Source organism: Gorilla gorilla, chromosome 2 (assembly GCF_029281585.2).
Source record: "Gorilla gorilla gorilla isolate KB3781 chromosome 2, NHGRI_mGorGor1-v2.1_pri, whole genome shotgun sequence".
NCBI lineage: Eukaryota > Metazoa > Chordata > Mammalia > Primates > Hominidae > Gorilla > Gorilla gorilla.
In genome coordinates this window covers 53,371,513-53,395,178 of record NC_086017.1, presented here as the reverse complement: position 1 = coordinate 53,395,178, position 23,666 = coordinate 53,371,513, and the positions used below count along the sequence as shown (strand labels likewise).

The 23,666-nt window shown below is 40.3% G+C and overlaps 1 protein-coding gene and 1 pseudogene across 2 annotated transcripts in view; both read left to right on the top strand.

Annotated features, from left to right (window-relative positions):
* Positions 1-23,666, top strand: part of ANO10 (anoctamin 10) — a 254,858-nt gene that overhangs the window by 124,569 nt on the left and 106,623 nt on the right. The gene's annotated exons all lie outside the window — the stretch shown is intronic.
* Positions 10,331-11,482, top strand: LOC101125409 (large ribosomal subunit protein eL20-like; annotated as a pseudogene).

Genomic DNA, 23,666 nt, shown 5'->3' with positions numbered 1-23,666 from the left:
GAACTATACACTTGACTGTACATGGCTGTGGAAATGTTTTATATTTGTTTCATGACAGGGTTCCTCAACTGTAAAAGATTGTAAACTCTTTGTGATAGGGTCTCTGTACCCTATCACAAGTATCATTTGATAAATACTTGCCGAGTTTATTTTCACTCTGCATTTGCCTGTGCCATTGTTAGAAATTTGAAGACACATGTGAAAAACAAGGACAAACACTTTAACTGCCCCTCTCTCTAGTGGTTTCTCTACATGAGCTCTGGAACTGTGGTGGAGAAGGCTCAATGTAATCCCCTGGTTTTGGTGTGATTTTTAGCTTCTTCCTCAGTACTCACCACCACCTCAGGTAGTCGGGTCTGGGGACTTACTCCCGGTGCCCATGCACCACAGCCTCAAGACTGTCGCATTGCAGAACCATTTGACAATGAAAGATCGTATATGTGTGTTTACCTTATATGCATATAGCAAGGATTAAATTATTTTATAGCACTGAGTACAAGAAATGTTATATCTTATTTTTCTGATTTTTATTCGCCTCTTACCCTACCTGCTGAAAAGGACAGTCCCATTCATATTTTGACTGCTCTTTGCTTCTCCCTGGGGATGCGCAAGAATAAGAGGGAGGATTATATTTTTTGAAAAACAAAGGACAGCATCAGTAAATCTCAGCTATAGTAAGCTGCATAGTCCAGACTACAAAGTAGAGGGAAGGGAATGGCTGGTTTACTCTGTGCTAAGCTTTGGACTTGGGATCTTTTAGGCAGGCTTTGAAAGCCACGGGAGGTGGTGTTTATTCCCTACTCTTCCCTCCATATGCCATCCCATCAGAGTTTCTGTTACTTTCTAGGACATTCTGGGGGCAAGTCTCTCCTATTGACACAATTGGTAGGTAACACTGCCATCAGGGATTGTCCTCCCAGGTTAGGTCACATCTGCCCTACTACACAGTTCTTCCCTCAATCAGCTGGATTTTGCAGGGGTGGAGGGCAGTTGGCTTGCCCGCTGAGTACCACCCATCTTCTGGGGAGGCATTAGAAATATCCAAGGTCAGAACAGCCAGTGGCTTCCCAAGAAGTGGGCAGGAAAACTCCCACTGTCTCCTTGCTGTACCTGCCAACAGCCAGTCAGTGGCCAAACCAAGCATCAAGTCTTCTCCTGCTGCACATACACACTTTGCAGTGCAAAACAAGGCTTCGGTGATTCATACTTTTTAAAGAAATACATGAACAGAAAATTTGATGCTACTTACATCCTTTTAAAATAATTACCAGATTAATGCTTGATTCACAGCTGAGAATTTATTCTGATAGGGACACAATATATGAGTCATTCCATATAAGAAGTACAGAGATGATGCAACAAAATTACAATTAAGCATCACCGTTAAGATACATGCATGAGTTCCACTTTCAGGTCTTTTAAGTCCATGTTTAGAGTAGCTCAATTTGTACTGGCTTTTCCTTTCATATATCACAGCAAAAACAGTATCAAAAATATTGTATTTGAGGTGAATTAATAGAAATACAGAATAAAAATCTTTATTTCATAGAAATATGTAAATGTATATCACAGAAATATACAAATCCCCCTCCATGCTGCTTTCCTCCCCCATGCAAACCACAGGCATAGGAAGGTTCTGTAGGAGGGCAGAGGGCATCTGGGAGGTGGTAGGGGCCCCTTCCTTCCCTCACTCCAGGGACTTAGGCTCCTCAGGATGTCTGTCTTAGGAACAGCTTCCCAAAGATTCAGTAGGGTGGATTCATTAACTAGCCTTAGATCCACCCTGCTGAGGGAACACAAGCCTGAAAGGGAGTTCCTTTCTCTACTTTTCTGGGACTGGAGTTTTCTGCAATCAGGAAAAACAGAGCAGGAAGTGTGTGCTGCTTGCCAAAGGTTGAAACTCTGAAGACAGTTCTCCCAAAGAAAGAGGAGGCAAAAGAAACATGTAAGGAGACAGGGTTATGTGACTAGGGGATACTTTTCTTTGTTTTGTAAACTATTAAAGTTTTCTATCTTTTCTCTTTAATTACAAAAGCATTACTCGCTTATTACAACCAGATAAAGACTATAGGGATTTCCTTCTGTGCACACGCTGACTTTTTATGCTAGGTAAGTTTGCATGTGCCTCCTGTGGAGTAAGGGAGTAGGAATTACTCACACATTTACCCTCCAGGAGGTTTATTGTCTGCACTTAATTCAAAATCACAAAAATCTTTCGAAATGTGACAGAATAAGAAAAAGTGCTCACATATGTACTCTTCATCCCATCTACCAAAGAAAATTCTGCAATTGCTAACCCAGTCCCATCCCCTATCCCCATACTGCCAAGTAGGGTTGTTCTTTGTCTTTAAGGATGCAATATATGAAGATAGGAAATTCCATAGCTGGGGGAGGACATGGCCTAAATCACTGTGCATCATCAGGAACAGGAAGGAGCTTACATCACTGTACATCTTGAGGAACAGGAAGGAGAAAGGGAGAAGAGAACAAAAATCAGAGGAGGATTTGAGTTTTGGTTTGGACTTGGTTTAGTTGGGTGCTGTGGTTCAGGGGTGGGGGACAAAGGATAAGCTTCAGAGTGGTGAAGTGTGGAGAAAACTGGTGGGAAGAAAGGGGGAGACATGGTAAGTACCATGCAAAAAATGTGAATAAAGAATAGAATAACCAGCTTGGGCAACATGACGAAACCTTGTCTCTGCCCCTGCTCCCCCACCCCCAAAAAATATATATGTATGTAAATTAGCAGGGTATTGTGGTGTGCCCCTGTAGTGCCAAGTACTTGGGAGGCTGAGGTAGGAGGATTGCTTGAGCTTGGAAGATGGAGGTTGCAGAGAGCCAAGATCGTGCCACTGTGCTCAAGCCTGGGTGACAGAGCAAGAACCCGCCTCAAAAAAAAAAGAATAGAATTGTTCTTAAATTAGGTTTTGGTTTCTGATCTGTGCTTCTGAAATTTGACACTCCTTAGGAATAGACCACTAGGGTACCATGTTTGTCATGGCTACAATGGGGTTGCATATGTCAATATATACAGGTAAATAAATATATACCTTGCTCTTTGTAATGGCTACAGAATATTCCACAAAGTCCAGCTTTTCTCCTGTCAGTAGGCATTCTGATTGTTTTCCGATATTTTGAGTTACCACCAGTGTAACTTTTCTATACACATACCCTTTTTCAATAGAGTATATATTCCTAAAAGCAGGATTGCTGGATCAAAGAGTAGGCACTACTTTTAATAGGTACAGTGAGATCATTTTCCAAAAGTGTCCTGGTAACTTATTTATGAGAGCTCCATTTTCATATACCTTACTGTCTACTTGCTCTTAAAAATATTTTTCCCGGCCAGACGTGGTGGCTCATGCCTGTAATCCCAGCACTTTGGGAGGCCGAGGTGGGCAGATCATGAGGTCAGGAGATCGAGACCATCCTGGCTAACATGGTGAAACCTCGTCTCTACTAAAAATACAAAAAAAATTAGCTGGGTGTGGTGGTGGGCACCTGTAGTCCCAGCTACTCGGGAGGCTGAGGCAGGAGAATGGCGTGAACCCAGGAGCAGAGGTTGCAGTGAGCCGAGATCGCACCACTGCTCTCCAGCCTGGGGGACAGAGTGAGACTCCATCTCAAAAAAAAAAAAAAAAAAATTCACAAATTGGATAGGCAAAATGTTGTCTGAGGTGGCATTAGGTTCAATTTCCTGACCAGCATTGAGAAAGAATACTTTCTTATTATGTTCAATGGCCACTTGCCATGCCTCATCTGTGAAGCTGCCTACACATGACTTAAGCTCATTTTTCTTTTGAGTGTGGTTTATCTTCTTCTTGTGAATTTGCAGCAATTTTGTATTTTAAGTATATTAACTCTTTGGTCACATGTTACAAATATTTTCTTCTATCTGTTGTTTAGTATTTTAATTTTGTCTCTGGCATATATCACATACATACTTTTTTCCATTTTTTATATAACCCAAGTGTATATTTTTCTTTGTTTCTCCTGGTTTCTTGTCTTGCTTAAGACTTCCAAATAATCCTCAAAATTTCTTGGTGGAGTTTTGAATTTTGTTTGCTATGTGTCTTATTTACATTTAGATGTTGAATTAATTTTAAAATTATTTTTGTTTTTTTAAAATTATTTTTGTTTTGAAGTAGGAGTCCAACTTCATATTTTCCAAAGAAATAGTCATTTATATCATTTATTAAACCGTCTTTTCCAGTAACCTAAAGTACCACTTTTATCACGTTATTTTGAGATTCTCTTCTATTTCACTGACCTTTTTGTCTGTTTTTGAGCCAATCCATATTGTTTTGATTATAGTTGTTATAGTAAGTTTTAGTATTTGATAGGGCAAAATTTTTCCTAAAAATTTTCCTACTACAATTTTTCTCTAGAAATTTGTTGATAATTCTTTTTTTTATATAAACTTTAAAATTACTTAGTTCAGCTTCAACAAAATTCATTAGGCCCTGATTGAAATTGTGTTACATTTGTATATGAATTTTGGAAGGAATAACACTTTTATGATGAGTTTGTCCTCCTAAAAACGTATTCACTGTCTCTATTTGTCAATGGCTTATTACATATACTTCAATAAAATCTTTTAGTTCTTTCATATAAGCTCTGTACTTTCCTTGTTTTTCGTTGGTAATTCATTGCATTTATTTCTCTTGTAAATAGTATTTTTCTAATCAATCTTCATTTTTAACCAGTTCTTACTGCTATAAAGAAGAGCTTTTGAAAAATATGTCCCATAACTACTAAGCCCTCTTATTAGTTAAAATTGGTTGTTAGTTTTTCTTGGGTTCATACTCATAGCTGCAAATAAGGATAATGTTTTCTTTTTTCTGCTAATACTCATACTATTTATTTATTTATTCATTCTATTTTTTATTTTTTGAGATGGAGTTTCGCTCTTGTTGCCCAGGCTAGAGTGCAATGGCGCAATCTCAGCTCACTGCAACCTCCGCCTCCTGGGTTCAAGCAATTCTCCTGCCTCAGCCGCCTGAGTAGCTGGGATTACAGGCGTCTGCCACCATGCCCAGCCAATGTTGTATTTGTAGTACAGACGGGGTTTCACCATGTTGGCCAGGCTGGTCCCGAACCCCTGACTTCAGGTGATCCGCCTGCCTCAGCCTCCCAAAGTGCTGAGATTACAGGCGTGAGCCACCATGTCTGGCCACTTATACTAATTATTTTATGTTTGCTCTTATTGCATTAGCTAGGGCCTCAAAAACAATATTGAAAACATCTCTGTCTTAGTCTTTACTTGAATGGTGATAGCCTTATTATTTCACCATTTAATAAATTGTTTGCAGGCCAGGAGTGGTGGCTTATGCCTGTAATGCCAGCACTTTGGGAGGTAGAAGTGGGAGGATTGCTTAAAGCCAGGAGTTCAAGACTAGCCTAGACAACAAAGCAAGACCCCATCTCTGTGAAAAAATGGAAAATTAGCCTAGTGTGGCAGTATGTGCCTGTAGTACTAGCTACTCAGGAGGTTGAGGCAGGAGGATCACTTGAATCCAGGAGTTGGAGATTGCAGTGAGCTGTGATCATGCTACTGCACTCCAGCCTGGGTGACAGAATGAGACTTGTGTCTTAAGTTGTTTGCTGTGGGTTTGTAATAAATGATTTTTATTTAAGTATATTTTTCTACTTCTATTTTAGATCATTTTCTATTTGTTTATCTTAATTGGGAATAACTATTGTATAGCAAGTGTTTTTTTAACCTTTATGTTTTTTTAACCTTAAATTATTTTTTATTGTGTTTCTTACCTCATTCAAGAGCTAATGTTCCTTTTTTGTGGAAATGTGGTAGCCTGTTTAGTTGTCATTATTTTAAATAATTTCAATAAATAAATGGCATATTAAATAAATTGTCTGATGTCCTGAAGAACAAGCATTATCAACTGTTTGAAGCATCAGTTTTTTTTTTTAAATTATACTTTAAGTTCTGGGTTACATGTGCAGAACGTGCACTTTTGTTACATAGGTATAAACGTGCCATGGTGCCATCAACCCGTCACCTACATTAGGTGTTTCTCCTAATGTTATCCCTCCCCTAGCCCCCCATGCCCCACAGGCTCTGGTGTGTGATGTCCCCCTCCCTGTGTCCATGTGTTCTCAGTGTTCAACTCCCACTTATGAGTGAGAACACGTGGTGTTTGGTTTTCTGATCTTGTGATAGTTTACTGAGAATGATGGTTTCCTTTCCCTGCAAAGGACATGAACTCATCCTTTTTTATGGCTGCATAGTATTCCATGGCGTATATGTGCCACATTTTCTTCATCCAGTCTATCATTGATGGACATTTGGGTTGGTTCCAAGTCTTTGCTATTGTGAATAGTGCCATAATAAACATACATGTGCATGTGTCTTTATAGTAGAATGATTTGTAATCCTTTGGGCATATGCCCAGTAATGGGATGGCTGGGTCAAATGATATTTCTAGTTCTAGATCCTTGAGGAATCGCCACACTGTCTTCCACAATGGTTGAACTAATTTACACTCCCACCGACAGTGTAAAAGTGTACTTATTTTTCCACAGGCTGTCCAGCATCTGTTGTTTCATGACTTTTTAATGATCACCATTCTAACTGGCATGAGATAGTATCTCATTGTGGTTTTGATTTCTCTAATGACCAGTGATGATTAGCATTTTTTCATATGTCTGTTCACTGCATAAATGTCTTCTTTTGAGAAGTGTCTGTTCATATCCTTTGCCCATTTTTTGATGGGGTTGTTTGCCTTTTTCTTGTAAATTTGTTTAAGTTCTTTGTGGATTCTGGATATTAGCCCTTTGTCAGATGGAAAGATTGCAAAAATATTCTCCCATTCTGTAGGTTGCCTGTTGACTCTGATGATAGTTTCTTTTGCTATGCAGAAGCTCTTTAGTTTAATTAGATCCCATTTGTCAATTTTGGCTTTTGTTGCCACTGCTTTTGGTGTTTTACACATGAAGTCTTTGCCCATGCCTATGTCCTGAATGGTATTGGCCAGGTTTTCTTCTAGGATTTTTATGGTCCTAGGTCTTACGTTTAAGTCTTTGATCCATCTTGAGTTGATTTTTGTATAAGGTGTAAGGAAGGGGTCCAGTTTCAGTTTTCTTCATATGGCTAGCCAGTTTTCCCAACACCATTTATTAAACAGGGAATCTTTTCTCCACTGCTTGTGTGTGTCAGGTTTGTCAAAGATCAGATGGTGGTAGATGTGTGGTGTTATTTCTGAGGCCTCTGGTTTTTTCTGAGGTGTTCTGGTTTTTGGAATTTTCAGCCTTTCTGCTCAGTTTCTCCCCATCTTTGTGGTTTTATCTACCTTTGGTCTTTGAGGTTGGTGACCTCAGTTGGAAATGCAGAAATCATTCATCTTCTGCTTTGATCTCTCTGGGAGTTGTAGACCGGAGCTGTTCCTATTTGGCCATCTTCCAACCTTTATGTTTTAATTTATGGTTATCTTTTCACTTAAAAAGGTAATAAATTATGTTGATAGTGTTGCTAATTTTAAGCTATCTCTGCATTCCTGAAATAAAGCATGTTATATTATTATATTATATCATATTCTGTATATTTTTCTGTTAATTTGTTACTGGTGGTGAATCCATATGGGTTTTCAGTAACTTCAGTTCTTGCCTCTTCAGAAGGATTTGACCAAGGGGTAAGGCAGAAGGAGAGACAGGGGCAAGTTTTAGAGCAGGAGTTAAAGTTTACTAAAAAGCTTTAGAGCAGGAATGAAAGGAAGTACAGTACACTTGGTGGAAGAGGTCCAAGCAGGTGACTTGTGAGATGAAGTGTGCAGTTTGACCTTTGACTTAGGGTTGTTTGTTGTTTTTCTTGGAGATGGAGTTTGACTCTATCCCCCAGGCTGGAGTGCAATGGCGCAATCTTGGCTCACTGCAGCCCCCGCCTCCCTGGTTCAAGCGATTCTCGTGCCGCAGCCTCCTTAGTAGCTGGGATTACAGGTGCCTGCCACTACACCTGGCTAATTTTTGCATTTTAGTAGAGATGGGGTTTCGCCATGTTGGCCAGGCTGGTCTCGAACTCCTGACCTCAAGTCATCTGCCTGCCTCAGCCTCCCAAAGTGCTGGGATTACAGGCATGAGCCACTGTGTCTGGCCTGACTTAGGGTTTTGTATGTTGGCATACTTCCAGGGTCTTGGATTCCTTCTGATTCTTCACTTGAGGTGAGATGTCCACATGCACAGTAGCCTACTAGTGCTTGGGAGATGAGCATGCACAGTGTGTTTACTGGAGTTGTACACATGCTCACTTGAGGTCCTTACCAGTCAAATGTCCCTGGAAGGTCATATGCCATTTAAACCCTGCCCCCCTGCCATTCTGCCTCTTAATATGCATGACTGAGCCCACTTGTCCAACTCCTGAGATCTTATCGGGAAGCTGCTGCTCACCAGTTTCAGGTGTTCTCTATCTATTAGGAGACTGCCTTTCCCTGGCACCGGCTGTGGCCAATTATTATTTTAGAAAGAGAGTCAGCAACCGCCTGACCATCACCTGATGGTCACCTGACATTCCAGGTGTGTGTGGGGGGGCGGTACTGGGAGCAACCTTCTGCCCTCCTCATGCCTGACTACCTACCTACTGTAACAAATTCACTTCTGGGTTCTATTTGCTAGTACTTGATTTAGAATCTTTGCATCAATATTTGTAAGTGAAATTGGTTTCTGTTTTTCTTTGTCATACTTTGGTATTAAGTGTGTTCTGGCTTTTTAGAATGAATTAGGAGGAGCCTTCCATCTTTTTCTATGGTCTAGACCAGTTTGAGTACATAGCAAGTATCTGTTCTGTGATGATGCCTACTGCCCTATATTAATAACGCTGTGGAGTATTACTGAGTTTTTAATCTTCACTATTATGATCTTAAAATATGACCTTGTTTTAAAAGGAGTCCTCTAAAATACTTTTCTTCCCCCTCTTCCAAGTTGCCAGGTTTTTGGTTATCTCATTGTTTTGCTTTTTATTTCACTTGTGTTTAGATAAAAAGTTTTTAAATCTCACATTTTTAGGCTGGAAACTTATTGCAACAGGAGGGAATATTTAGAGAGGAGAGGAACACACACACCATGCAAGACTTTTGTTGTGGCGTAGTTGGAGATCTGAGAAGGGGAAGGAAACTGGATTTATCAGAAAGAGGGAGGCCAGGGCTAAATGTCAAAGCCTGGCTGTAGCCCTGTCTCCTATAAGCTGAGTGACTTTACGCAAGCCTTCTCTGACTTCAGGCTGTTTTTCCGTCATCCATGTATCACGTTGAGAATGGCCTGATGTAATTGCTGTGAGGATCAGAAGAAATAATATTCAAGGACTTCTGAACCCTTAAGGCATTATTTTGATGCAAAGGATACTGTTACAGGCTTATTCTTTTCCAGTGATTTGTTATAACAGAATACTTCTTCAGTGAAAGGAGATTTTTATTTGTAAATGTTTAGATAGTTGTTGATTTTTGTAAGATAGTTGTTTTTTTTTCTTAAATCAGGGCCTCTAATGGTCATGAGATTAAAAACAGGTTTTAAATTTTACCCCTTGTTTTTTTCACCAGGCAAAGAGACTGTTTTGTAGCAAACTAGTCTTCTAGCTCAAAGAAAAGAAAAGAGAAATTTTTTTTTTCTGCCATGCACTTTCAATACCAGTTAATTGAACTACATGTTCTGAGCACCTGAAATGAAATTATTGACAAATTCATTCTGTCTAACTGTGTAATCTCCTAGTCTTATTGTGAAAACTTGCTGCATCCTCTTTTGCCCCTTGTGTCTTCCTTCACTGGTCACCCTAAGGGCCAAGGGAGAGCTTTCCCCTTGGCCCTCTAAAGGTTCACTGAAAAATCAACTTGCAAAAGGCAGATTAATAGGAGAAAAGGCGGATTTATTTAACATGTGTACATGGGAACTTTCAGAATGAAGATCCAACCCCTCAGTAAGGTACAGAAGCTTATATACCGCCTTAAGGTTATAAAAATAATGCAGGCTCAGAGAGTGGCCAAAAATAGATTTTAATGGCAAGACAGGTTATAGGGGAGAGAATAAAGGAGGCTTGACTAGCAAAAGTGGCCTTGTTATGTACATGAAGCCTCATAGCTAGAAGCCCTCAGAGAGAATAGATAGATAGTAAACATGTCTTTTCAGACTTGTAAAGGTGTCAGACTCAATCTCTCCCAGATCTGTGAAAGGCCTAGAAAGGGAAGGCCTGGCTGCATTAATGGAGATTCTCTACAGATGCAAATTTGCCCGACAAGAGACAGCTTTGCAAGGCCACTTCTGTCTGCTGGCCCTGTGGCAGCCATTTCAAAATGTGTCAAGGAAATATACTTTGGGGTAAAATATTTTTATTTTCTTCAAGTGCAATTAACTGTGAAGACATAAACTGTACCTTTTGCGGGTGGCGGCGAGCACGGAGAGGATGCCATGAAGGCCTCGGGCACACTACGAGAGTACAAGGTGGTGGGTCGCTGCCTGCCCACCCCGGAATGCCACACACTGCCCAGCTACCGCATGCAAATCTTTGCGCCTAATCATTTGTCGACAGGTCCCACTTCTGGTACTTCGTATCTCAGTTAAAGACAAAGAAGGCTTCAGGGGAGATTGTTTACTGTGGGCAGGTGTTTGAGAAGCCCCCGCTGCGGGTGAAGAACTTCGACAGCTGGCTGCGCTAATGTTACTGGGGGTCCTTGCTCCCAGAGCTCCCAAGATGGTGGCGGGCCGCTTCCAAGATGGTGGCAAGCCTTGTCTTCTCTGACCTGGGGTTCTTGGCCTCACGGATTCCAAGGAATGCAATCTTGGGCCATGCGGTGAGTGTTATAGCTCTATTAGAAGTCGTGGGTCACGGAAGAGAACCTTGGAACCCAGTGACTAGTGTTCAGCTGGATTAGGACAAACCCGTGCAGGAACAATGGCAAGTCTTTAGCCCGATCGGGAGCGGCAGTGGGCGCCTCCCTGGATGGGGAGCACAGCGGACACCCTGTTGGATCCAGAGGTATGGAAGTCAGCAGCGGGTCTGCGACGGTGGCAAAGGGCGGCAAACAGCAGCTAGTCCTGCCTCTCACTATGACTCCCGGAGCTGCACCTACAACATGTACCGGCAATACCGGTACCTGACCACCGCGGGCGCTGTCACCCAGTGCTACCGCTCCAGGGCCCACTCCATCCAGATCACTCCACCAGATGAAGGTGGAGGTGATCGCAGCCAGAAAGTGCCGCCGGCCGGCTGTCAAGCAGTTCCACGACTCCAAGATCAAGTTCCTGCTGCCCCACCGGGTCCTGCGTCAGCACAAGCCACGCCTCACCACCAAGAGGCCCAACACCTTCTTCTAGGTGCAGGGCCCTTGCCTGGGTGGGCCCCAAATAAACTCAGGAACGCCCCGGTGAAAAAAAAAAAAAGACATAAACTGTAAATGCTTAGACAATTGGTCATGCCTGTTGGCGGAGAACACAGCCCCGCCTCCATGATGTAAACCAAAAATAAAATCCTAAGTCCCCCCACCAACTGAATGGACCCTCTCTTGGCCAGGAAGACCTCAGAGAAACCTGAAAAACTGTGTTCTTGGCCATGATGGGAAGAGAGGTTAGACATACCTCGTTATACCCCCTCCCTTTTGGAGTTTAGGCACAACTGACTAGCACTAACATTGAAATAGAGATTATTAGACTGATAAAACAGACTTTGTTGCCACAAAGAGTGGCACATAAGATAGCAAATTCCAACCTGATTCTGGTGTAGCATCACATGACAGCAGACCCTGAAGGAAATAAAAATATTTTACCCCAAAAATATATTTCTTTGACATATTTTGAAATTACCCTGCAAAACTGTCTCTTGTGGGGGGAATTTGCATCTGTAGAGATATCTCCATTAATGTGGCCAGGCCTTCCCTTTCTAGGTCTTTCTGGGATCTAGAAGAGATTAAATGAGTTTGTCACCTTTAAGATCTGAAAAGAGACATTTACCATCTATGTTCTCTGAAAGCTGCTACCTGGAGGCTTCATCTGCATAACAAGAACCTTGGTCTGGCTGGGCCTGTAGCTCACATCCGTAATCCCAGCACTTTAGGAGGCTGAGTGGGCTGTAGCTCACACCTGTAATCCCAGCACTTTAGGAGGCTGAGTGGGCTGTAGCTCACACCTGTAATCCCAGCACTTTGGGAGGCTGAGGTGGGCAGATCGCTTGAGCCCAGGAGATTGAGACCAGCCTGGGCAACATGGTGAAACCCCATCTCTACAAACAAACAAAAAACCCAGGCATAGTGGTGTGTGCCTGCAGCCCTAGCTACTTGAGAGGCTGAGGTGGGAGGATCATTGAGTCTGGGAGGTTGAGGCTGCAGTGAGTTGTGATTGCACCACTGCACTCCAGCCTGGGCAATAGAATGAGACCCTGTATCACATAATAATAGTAAAGAGCCTTGGTGTCCACAGCCCCCGTTAACTTAACTCAGGCATTTCTTTTGTCTTTAAACAAAGCTTAATTCTTCCAACCAATGCTAATCAGAAAATGTTGGAATCCACCTATGACCTGTAAGCCCCTGTTTCAAGGTATCCTACCTCTTTAGGATGAACCAATGTACACCTTCCACGTATTGATTTACATTTTTGCCTGTAACTTCTGTCTCCCTAAAATGTATAAAACCAAACTAACCCAACCACCTCAAGCACACCGTTTCAGGACATCTTGAAACTGAACACTGGGCCATGGTCACTCATATTGGCTCAGGATAAACCTCTTGAGATATTTTACAGAGTTTTGTTTTTCTGTTAACATTTATCAATCATGTGGGTAGTATTGACTTACGAATCTTTTGAGCAATGTGAGGTGCTGAGGCAATTGATTTTAGTCTTTTGTGTCTATTGGATGGTTAGGAACCAGACCAAGTGTTACGTGTTACCCCAGAGGCATCGACATGAACTGTTACTTTTGAATCTATTTCTAGCAGCTTGGCTCCTCTGATGAGATACTATTTTACAATGCAAATGGAAAGAACAAAAAACACAACACCTGAAGACAAAAATTGTAAGGTCACCAAAACTCTATAAAAATGTCCCATTACTAAACTTATGAGTAAAAGGTTTAAGGGCTGGAAGCAGATCTTTTTTACTCTTGCTAGAGTTACCCAGGAAGTCATTATTTCCACAGGAAATAAAGACATTTTCTTAAAAACGAATGATCATCTTGTTGAATTCCTGCCTTGTGGCATTTGATGCTGATCATCCATCCATGTCCCAGAGCATAGGAAGCTTATAGCGTAAAATCATTAGTTAGAGAAGATATCATTAATTCTCAAACATGACCAAAAATTGAATCTTTTAAGAGACAAATTTAATAAACATTCTCTTTCTTTATGATCCATGGCCTTTTTCATGGATTGCCTACCCATTACGAGTCTCTCCTGGAGACTGGCCCTCCTCCCTCAGCTGACTGCAAGGGTACAGCTTTGCTCCTGGTGGGGACTGTATCCCCATCCCTGCCCTGTACCCTGCCCAGTGGTGAGCATATGAGCACCCAGCCTAGGCTCCACCCTGCAACCCATCCTTGCAAGGTTTGAAATTGCCTCAGAGTAGTCTGTCTTGGTCTGGCTGCTCTCCCAGATTGGAGGGATGTGAGATTAGGAGCTATTGGCCAAGGCCTTTTTGGTCACACAGTCTGGGACTCAGAGAGAGCCCCTCAGAAGCTAGAGAGAAGTGGAAGTAGGAACTCAGCAGAGAAGAGGCTTCAGGGTCATGCCTGGCCATCTTTGACTATTGGAAGGTTAGTGTGTTTACCTGGGTATGGTGTTTTGGGGGGCATAACTGTGTTGGGAGCAGTTCCTAAGGGCAGAGTTGTTCACAGTTCACATAGCAGGTGTCACACTGGGGAGCAGGTGGCATATTAGATGATTGTTCAGGCACTTCCAATCCTGAGATCCCATGGTTCTCTAAAGGCATGTCAATGAAAAGAGTCAAACTCTGTGAAATATTTGAAGAGACTTATTCTGAGCCAAATATGAGTGACCAATGGCTCATGACACAGCCCCAGGAGATCCTGAGAACATGTGCCCAAGGTAGTTGGGCTACAGCTTGGTTTTATACATTATAGGGAGACATAAGACATCAATTGGCCAGGGGCGGTGGCTCACACCTGTAATCCCAGCACTTTGGGAGGCCAAGGCAGGCGGATCACGAGGTCAGGAGATCAAGACCATCCTGGCTAACACGGCAAAACCCTGTCTCTACTGAAAATACAAAAAAATTAGCTGGGGGTGGTGGCACGCACCTGTAGTCCCAGCTACTCGGGAGGCTGAGGCAGGAGAATTACTTAAACCCAGGAGGCGAAGGTTGCAGTGAGCTGAGATCACACCACTGCACTTCAGCCTGGGTGACAAGAGCAAGAATCTGTCTCAAAAAAAAAAAAAAAAGAAAAAAGACATCCATCGATACATACAAGATGTACACTGGTTTAGTCCGAAAGGTTCTCCGAGGTTCAGGCACTGTGGACTGTCATTTTAGTGTGATTTGGAAAGCCTCTGGCTTCCAGGTCATAGGTGGATTAAAAGATTTTCTGACTGGCAATTGGTTGAAAGAGTTATTATCTAAAAACATGAAAATCAATAGAAGGAACTGTCTGGGTTAAGATTAAGTGATTGTTGAGACCAGAGTTTTATCATGCAGATGAAGCCTCCAGATAGTGGGCTTCAGAAATAATAGATTGTAAATGTTTCCTATCATTTCTGTCAGTCTTAAGGTCTCTGTTTTGATGTTAATGCTGGTCAGCTGGGCCTGAATTCCAAAGGGAGGAGGGTATAATGAGGCATGTTCCACCCCCCAAGTCCCATCATGGCCTGAACTAGTTTTTCAGGTTAGCTTTGGAATGCCTTTGGCTGAGTGAAGGACCCTCAGTCAGATGGGGAGCTTAGAATTTTATTTTTGGTTTATAGGCACAAATTGAGTATCAGTCTTAGTACCTGGCATAATTTAAAAACTACATTTTACTCATTTTTTTCACTTACAGTTGACCAAGCAAATTCAGCTTTTTTATCTAATCATATTTTGTTTTTATAAAAGTAATACATATAAATAATTTTAAAGGTCAAATATTCCTTTAAGAGTAATAACAAAGAATGGGTCTCTGCCCTTTCCCAATTTCCTAGAGTATATGACTCAAATTTTTAGCCCTTTTTCTGCTGTTTACCTCTATATTTCTAAATATTATGTTTTTCAGTTTTATTGACTCTCTACTATAAAATATGAATGTCTTTATGTTCCATCTTGCCAGTGTAATTTCACATCACAACTTTTGGTTAAATCAGTGATTGTATTATTATACAATTAGTATATTGTATTATTATACAATTAGTAATTGTATTATTATACAATTATTATACAATAATACAATGTAGTGGTTGTATTATTATGCAAATTGTATTTGTAGATAAGTACATAGTGTGCCATGATTATGTTTCCTTAAGCATAATTGAGTTGAAAACGGCCTTGTTTTTTCTTTGTTTGGTTTTGTGTACCTATCATTGATTCTTTCCTAAACATAGTGTGCTTAAACACACCAGACAGCCTCTCAGTGTGTTGTGTTGTTTTCCTTGGAGAGGGTATTCCTGGAACTGTGGTGTTCCCTTCCCATTTGGGCAGTTCACCTCCAGACTGGCTGCAGGGTTTCTGTCCTCACTTCCCAACTTCTTGGGAATTCACTTGGCTTCTCGTTTCCCACCCCTTTCTTGTAACCCCCTCCTTTATCTTGGCAGGTTCATGAGAGATAGTTTGGAATCTTGCATATCTGCAGACATCTTTATGCCCATCTGCCCTCCAAATTTGGAAGACATTACCCATTGCCTCTAACATTGCTGTTGAGAGCCTAATGCCAGCCTGACCCCTCATCCTTTACACGGGGTCTGTTCATTCTCTCTGGAAGCTTTCACAGTCTCCTCTTTATCCCTGGTGTCTGACATTTCACAATGATATGCCTTTGTGGTCTCCTCGATCAGAGGGACTTAACACTTGCAGACACCTGTTCTTCAGTTCTGTGAAATCCTTGAATTATTTCTTTGAGAATTATCTTTTCTCCATGTTCTATCTTTATTTCTGGCCCTCTGTTTCATTTTCTGGACTTACCATTTGTTGTATGTTTTCCCCCTATTTTTGTGTCTCCTTGTTTGTTTGGGTCCTTCTGTCTATTTTGAGATTTTCTCAACTGTATTTCCCAATTCTTCTATTGAATGTCAGCAATCATAAGTTTAGTATCCAAGAGCTCTTTTTTATTCTCTGAATGTTCCCACCTCCTTTTAGAAAATAGCATTCTGTACTTTATTTCATGAATGCAGTATTATCCCTCTGTACTTTTCTTCTGATCTCTGCCTTGTCTCTGTTTCCTCCTAATTCCTCTTTTAGTGGAAAGGCGTTTTCATTATTGTGTTACTGCCCCTGGTGCTGCCTGTAGTTCAGTCTCACGTGATAGGAAGTCTTGTGTCTTCCACTGGATGAGAGAGGGGATGGGGCTTTGAAGGATAGAGAGGGGACAAGGAGTGTCTTCTGCCCTTCTGCAACCCTTCTGAGGGCCTAGGCTCTATCTCCTGGGGTTGTCCAAGGCCCAGGCACTGTGGGCTATCATTTTATGGTGATTCAGAAGGAGGGGAGAGCAGACGTAAGTTCATCTGTTTAATCCAGAAGTCTCCCAGGTCTCCAGGTCCCAGTATTACACTTTGACTTTAACCATTTGGTAATTAACTTTTCTCCTACTTAGTCTATCCACTTAGAAATGTCTGCAGCCTTCAACTTTCCTTTTTCTCTCCCTCCTTTCCTTCCTTTCAAAAAGCTCTCTTCAGGGCAGATGTACCAATCACATTTCATTAGAGGTCTTTACTTCTCTGGTTCTTTTTTATTGTTGAGTCCTGTGAATTTGATAATTTTTCATAGATTATTGAACTTTAGATTGACCAACTTCTGAATTAATAAATATATCAAAGTTTAATATTTATTTTTTTATTTCTAACTTCACCTACTTGAAAAAGAAAGCAACAACAACGTTTAAAATGTAAATAGGATAATTAGGTGTAGAAACTTTCAGAGAACATCTGGCATAACAGGGACTGTGTGTTTTTACCACATGAGACATGATACAGCTTTTATACAATTAGGCCTTAATGCTTGCTCTTATATTTTCATGTTAGCACAAGTGAAAAGGAAAAGGTAGTGCCTCTTTTCTGTTATTAAATAAAAGGATCAGGGAACCTTGATTAACACAATAATCTATGTCCTCAAGGATAGTTTTAGAAAACCATTCAGATGGTTCACTATAGTTTCTAAAGTGCCCTAACTTGTGGAGGCATTTCTGTAGGGGGCTATACTATTATCAAACAGGTACTTGGGTTTGCTTTTAGATGCTCTAACCTTAAAATGGAGACAATTTGGAAGTCTAAGGATATATCAGACTTTTAAAAAACTATTTGACTTCTCAAGCTTTTGCCAAATGTTTGATCACAGTCAATTTATTATTGAATTATCTGCTACATATGTATGGTGTGAATAATCTGTGTTTGAAAATGAGAAAAATTGTACTGTGTCAAATATGAATACTACATAGGAGTGAGAGCTAAGCATTAATGTAAATTAATTACTTGTGCCAAAGACTTCTCCCCACTAGGAGGACAGCCTGTGTTAGCACAAGCATAAACCATCAGAGTAGACAGAGCCACTATTTTTCTGATTGTGATGATGTTGGAATTTCTCACTCACACATAGTCACTATAGTGAAATGAAAAAAGCATGGGTCCTGGAGTCAGACAGCTAAGATCCTGGCTTCAGATCTCACTAGCTAGGGGAAGTTACTTTCCAGACCTTAATTTCTTAATCTATAAAATGGGTGGTTAAAGTCCCTACTTTAAAGGGTTTGTTAGGATTGGGCTTTTCATTTATAAAACACATAGCACAGTGGTGAGGTCATAATAGATGGCTGCTGTTTTTTAGGTTGCTGATTTCAGAATTATCATTTTGCATAGAAGAGGCAACTTTGACAAGGACATTTTAAGGCATCTGTTCTGACTAACCCCAACTTCCATCTCCAGAACCTCACTCCATGTGGCTCGTATAGACAGCTCACTAACTCTGTGACCTTGGCCAGGGTACGTAACCTCTCTGATTCTCAGTTTCCTTATCTGTCAAATGGGAATAAATGTAGTTTCTGCCTCATAGGGCTGTTGTGAGCATTAAATGAGTAAATATATGAAAAGCACTTAGAATAGGGCCTGGCACAAGGTAAGCATTGTGGTAAAGTGTGAACTGAAAAAACAGAGACTACTTCCTTAGAGATGGGCCATTGGGAAATCACTTCTCGACATTCCTCCCTCACTCCCTATGTGTGCCTCTGGTGTGCAGGTTGGCAGGCCCCTGCCAAAGTCAAAGAGGTCTGTCCAATTGTAAGTGATACTGGCTCTTTTTTCTGCCCATAATGAGCAACAGGCACCTTCTATGTTAAGATTATGCATTGCCCAAACAGGAAGGCCACGTCACCTTCGTGTCTTCCTGTGTGCTATTGTGTGTGAACACACCCAAGGTCGACTGACAGTATAGGGGATGTTAGAACATTTAAGATGAGGGGTAATTTGTCATCAGGCTATTCCCTCCTGCTCTGAGCTTACCACAAGTACAGTATTATGGTCCAGGATCCAAGGAAGCATTACGAGTTTTAGATCTGTGTTGAGATTGTTCCGTTTGATTTGCAAATGACTTTTATGCAATGACATTTTGATTTAGCACTTAAAATATAACTGTCAGCTGTTATTAACAATTATCTTAATAAAATGAAATGGAAGGTAATAGATGGAGTACGTCTTGCTTCATTTTCTGTCCATACCACTTAGGACAGTCCCAAGCATATGGTAGATGCTCAGTAAATGTTTGTTTGAGTAAGTAATTTATAAATTATTTTCATATTCATTAATAAAAAGGGAGAGGTGGTACATCTTTTTTGTGCATCTGCCTAAGTTTTATCCACTACAATACCTTTGATATTATTCTAGCTTTTCTTAACAGTTACAATAATACTGTATCTTCTCAACATCATATCATCTCAATATGCTGATCAGTTTTAATTTGAGGGATAATGAAGGATTTCTCTATTTATAAACCAGTAGATAAATAACAGGGCTTGTCTCTAGGGAGAATACTGTAAGATGGTAGAGGGGTGCAGAGCAGGAATGGATGGAAGATCTTTTCTGTATATTCTTTGTCTTTATTTTTTAAAACTATGTATACACATTACTTTCTCAAAAGAAATTTTACCCATGTTAAAAGAAAAAAAAACTCTTGTATCTGCCCACTGTGGAGATCTGCCTGCATTGAATAGTACAGGGAAATTACTTATTGATCAGCAAATTGCTTATTGATTGGCAAGGTTTGCTATGTTTTCTTTCTTCTTTCAAAATACATGCTATGGTCATGCATGAATTCAGGGATAGTCTTCATTTTCTTTGAGCAGTTAATCTTAGGCTATCTCATTATTTTAATGTTTAATAGTGGTATAGCTTGCTCATACTAAGTTCCACAAAGTGATCTAACTCAAGATTTCTTGGGAAGATGGTGAAGTAAGGGAAAAAACCGATAAAAACTACAAAGAAAAAACTACAAAGAAAAAGGAAAGTAAGGAGAAAACTCCATAAACCAAGAAAAGGAAAAGGAGAAAACAGGGAGCTGGCAGGGAAGTGGTGTCCGTTGCATTCTACAGGTGTTGAGAAGTTTTTATCTGATATAACGTGAAGGACAGACCAACTTCAGGAAGACACCAAGAACCAGCCAATGTCTTCCCTTCCTGAGACAATTGGGATGACATGAGAAATGAATTTAACAAATGCTAGTAGACCACTACAGACCCCGCTAATTGGAGATCAAAAGCAGGCCTAGAAGAGGTAGAGACTCTTTCTACCTTAGGATTCAGTAACATTCACAGAATGGGTACACGAATATCACCAAAATAAACTGAAAACTTGGGGGCAACCTTCAGGTCTACCAACAATTATTTTTTGGAATTTTCTTCTGTTCCCCTTTGGTTTTTATTTAGACATGATTAAATACATGATAATTTTAGGGGGAAAGTAGATAAGCTAACAGAAAAAAATACTGTAAAACCCAGAAAAAAATACTGTAAAACCCAGAAAAAAATACTGTAAAACTAGTTAACATTATAAAATGACAATAATGAGCAAACAGTGTATCAAAATATATGATTCTGAAGTAAATCACATAGAATAAATATGAGATAATGGCCATGGACATTTTTGAAGAAAATAAAGCCACACTAACTGAAAAATTATGATATTGGCAGCAGAATAAATAGATAAATAGAACAGATCATAAAGTCCATGAACTGTCAAAAGTATAGATACATACAAATTTGTAGGCCAGATGTGGTGGTTCACACCTGTAATCCCAGCACTTTGGGAGGCTGAAGTGGGCAGATCACTCGAGGTCAGGAGTTCGAGACCAGCCTGGCCAACATGGTGAAACCGCATCTCTACTAAGAAATAAAAAAAACTTTGCCAGGTGTGGTAGCACATGCCTGTAATCACAGCTGCTCCGGAGGCTGATGCAGGAGACTGTCCTGAACCCAGGAGGCAGAGGTTGCAGTGAGCCAAGATTGTGCCATTGCACTCCAGCCTAGGCAACACAGCAAGACTTCATCTCAAAAACAAAACAAAAAAACAAAGAACCCCCCCACAAATTTGTGATAGGCCTTTTTTGCCAGTAGAAAAATGATTGATTAGGTATTAAATGTTGCTGGGACAAATGGCAAGCCATTTGGGGAGAGTGGATAAAGCCTCCCCTTTTTTAAAGTATACACTGAAATGAAATTCAGTCAAGTTAAATATATGAATATAACAAATTAAAACCATAAAAGGGCTGGAAAGAATTATAGGTGAATATTTATCTGATCTTTGGGTGGGGAGACCTTGACTATAAGAATGACACCAAAGAGAGAAACTCTAAGAAAAAAAATTCACAGGTTCTTCATGCTAATGTTGTGTGTAAGGTTCAAGACCGAGAAGGAGCTATATGTCCAACATTAGATAATTGAATAAATGTTGACCCATCCTTATAATGGTATATCTTGCCACTATAAACATAAAACTGTATGTAAGTATTTATCCTTGGAAAGACAGCCGTGACATAGTGCTAAGTGAAAAGCTTATAAAGGCATATATATAGATGTTTGCTTTTGTATAAATGGCCTGGGCGGATATAATCCAATGTTAACACCAGTAGTTTTCTCTGGCTATTAAGATTTGGGTAATTTATTTATTTCGGCTTTTCTGTGTTTCTTTCTTTTCTCCTACTATAGTGATTATATATTTAAATAATCATGTCTAGTTAAAAACCAAAGGACAAAAAAAATTCTACAAAATAATTAGTGATAATAAAATCGGAGAGAAAGCTGAGCTTCAAACTCCCCTCTTGACTAGATTAGATAGATAGATTTCTTAGAAAGATTTTGGGGACCATCTGTTTTGTTGCATGATAGCAGCATTTCTTTATGTGGCAACTTGAATCTGTAATGACCATAAATGCAAATTTCTTTAAACATAAAAATCAAATACATGTATTCATTCTAAAATACCACTAAAGATCATATTTTTAAATGATGATTTGTTATAGTTGATATTTGACTTATTTATACATTCATTCTTTTTAAACAGTGTTTGTTTTAATTTCTCTGAATTAAACATCAAAGAGCTGCTTTAAAATACAAATTTATTATGGACAACCAAAGTTAGTGAATATGTCTCTTAATGAGAGCTTTGGCTAAGCCAATTTAAAACATTTACAAGTCAAAAATGTAATCAAGGAGAGATTGTTTTAGTTTATTGTCCACCAAGAAGCTTAGCTGCCAGCAAGAAAAACTCTCATTTTCTGGGGAAATGTTGCTCCTCCTGCTTTGAGCTCTGCAATGTTTTATCGACTTGGAAAAACAACATATTAGTTTTGATAATCAATCCTGATAAAGTCCTCTGAGCCCATCAGTTTTCTCTTGTGAGCTGACAATCTTCTAATGTGAAAAAGGAAGAAATTGGGGTTGGGGGGCGGGGAAGTACTGAAACTTGCAGCAAGTGGTATGACCACGTGTAATCAGTCTTATATAGCCCTTTATATCCTAGGTGGAAATCAATAATCATCATTTTGCCTTTGCTTGAAATTGCTTTATACCAAAACCAAAAAGGCCTCTGTTATACCACTTTCTCTCAGTTGCACACAATATAAAAATGCTCTGTGGACCATTCCAAAACTGTATACACATGCTGGCTGGGAGGAATGAATGACTGTGTGTGTTTGCTCTGAACCCTCCTCAGCCCAGCTGTGTTGTCACTTGGGCTGCACTCTCACTGTCATCACCAGGCCTCTGTCACTGACTCCAGAACTCTCCATCTTCAGGGGTTGTAATTTTCTTTGTATAGCCTTCCCCACAACCCCACCCAATAATTGCCATTTGTTTAAGAATACCTCAGGATCATTCATTCATTTATTCAATATTGAAGCGCTGCTGAACATCCTATGACGTCCAGGGCAGCTCCCCACAACAAAGAATTTTCCAGTCCAAAATGTCAGCAGTGCTGAGGTTGAGAAACGCTGAGGTTGAGAAACCTTCAGTTAAATCAACTATTTTCTTCAGCATGTCTAGGAACAGCATTGGGCCTAAAGTGGTAGAAGAGCGAATGGGATTTCTTTCCTACCATTCTGGTAAATTGGCACATGAGAAAAGTCAACAGATAACAAATAATGACAGTGGCATGTGGGAGAGGCGCGTGTGGCACTGAGAGCACAGGGGTGGTCATGCTCTCTCTGACTGTGCCTGTGGGGCTCAGAGCATTCCAGACCAGCTTTATCATGGTAGGCAAGAGGAGCAAGTAGAGTGACGTGGCAGGAGCCTAGCAGTGAGGAAGAACGTGGCTTATGACATCCAGGAGGAGAGCGTAGATGGCGCTGGGCATGGAATCAGGCCAGCAAAGCGGACAGTGTCTCGTCATGAGAGATCCAATACTGGGCACTGATCACGTTTAAAAGAGACCAGAGAGACATAATCAAATGCTGTGCATGAATTTTGACTAGATTCTGTCTAGCAGGAAAACAGCTATAAAAAAAACGACATTTTGGACCAAAAATCTTCCAGAGAGGATTTCACAACACACTGATTTGCCAAGATTAGTTTTGTGAATGATTTCTCTCCACTTATTACTCTGAAATTTTCAAATATACAGAAATGCTAAAAAAGTTCAGTGAATAGTTGTATGCCTTTAACCCAAATTCTGTAATTGTCATTCATATTTATCATTTTGCTTATATTTGCTTTATTTTTATGTATATACATGCACATACAGACCATACAGATAAAAACACTTTTTAAAAAATGAACTTCTTGAAAGTAAGGTGCAGACATCAAGGCAATTTACCCTAAATATTTCAGCATACATCTCCTAAGAATAAGGATAGTCTCCTATTTAATCCCATTGCCATTATCACATTATGAAAATTAACAAGAATTTCATAATTTCCTCTAAAGTCTGGTCTATATTTACATTTCCCCAATTGTCTTCCAAAATTTTTTTATAGCAATTTTTCCTCCTACGTCAAATAGGAAGAGCCAGTCAAAATTCATTGCATTTGGTTGTTATGCCTCTTTGGTCTCTCTCTCTGTCTTTTTTTTGGCT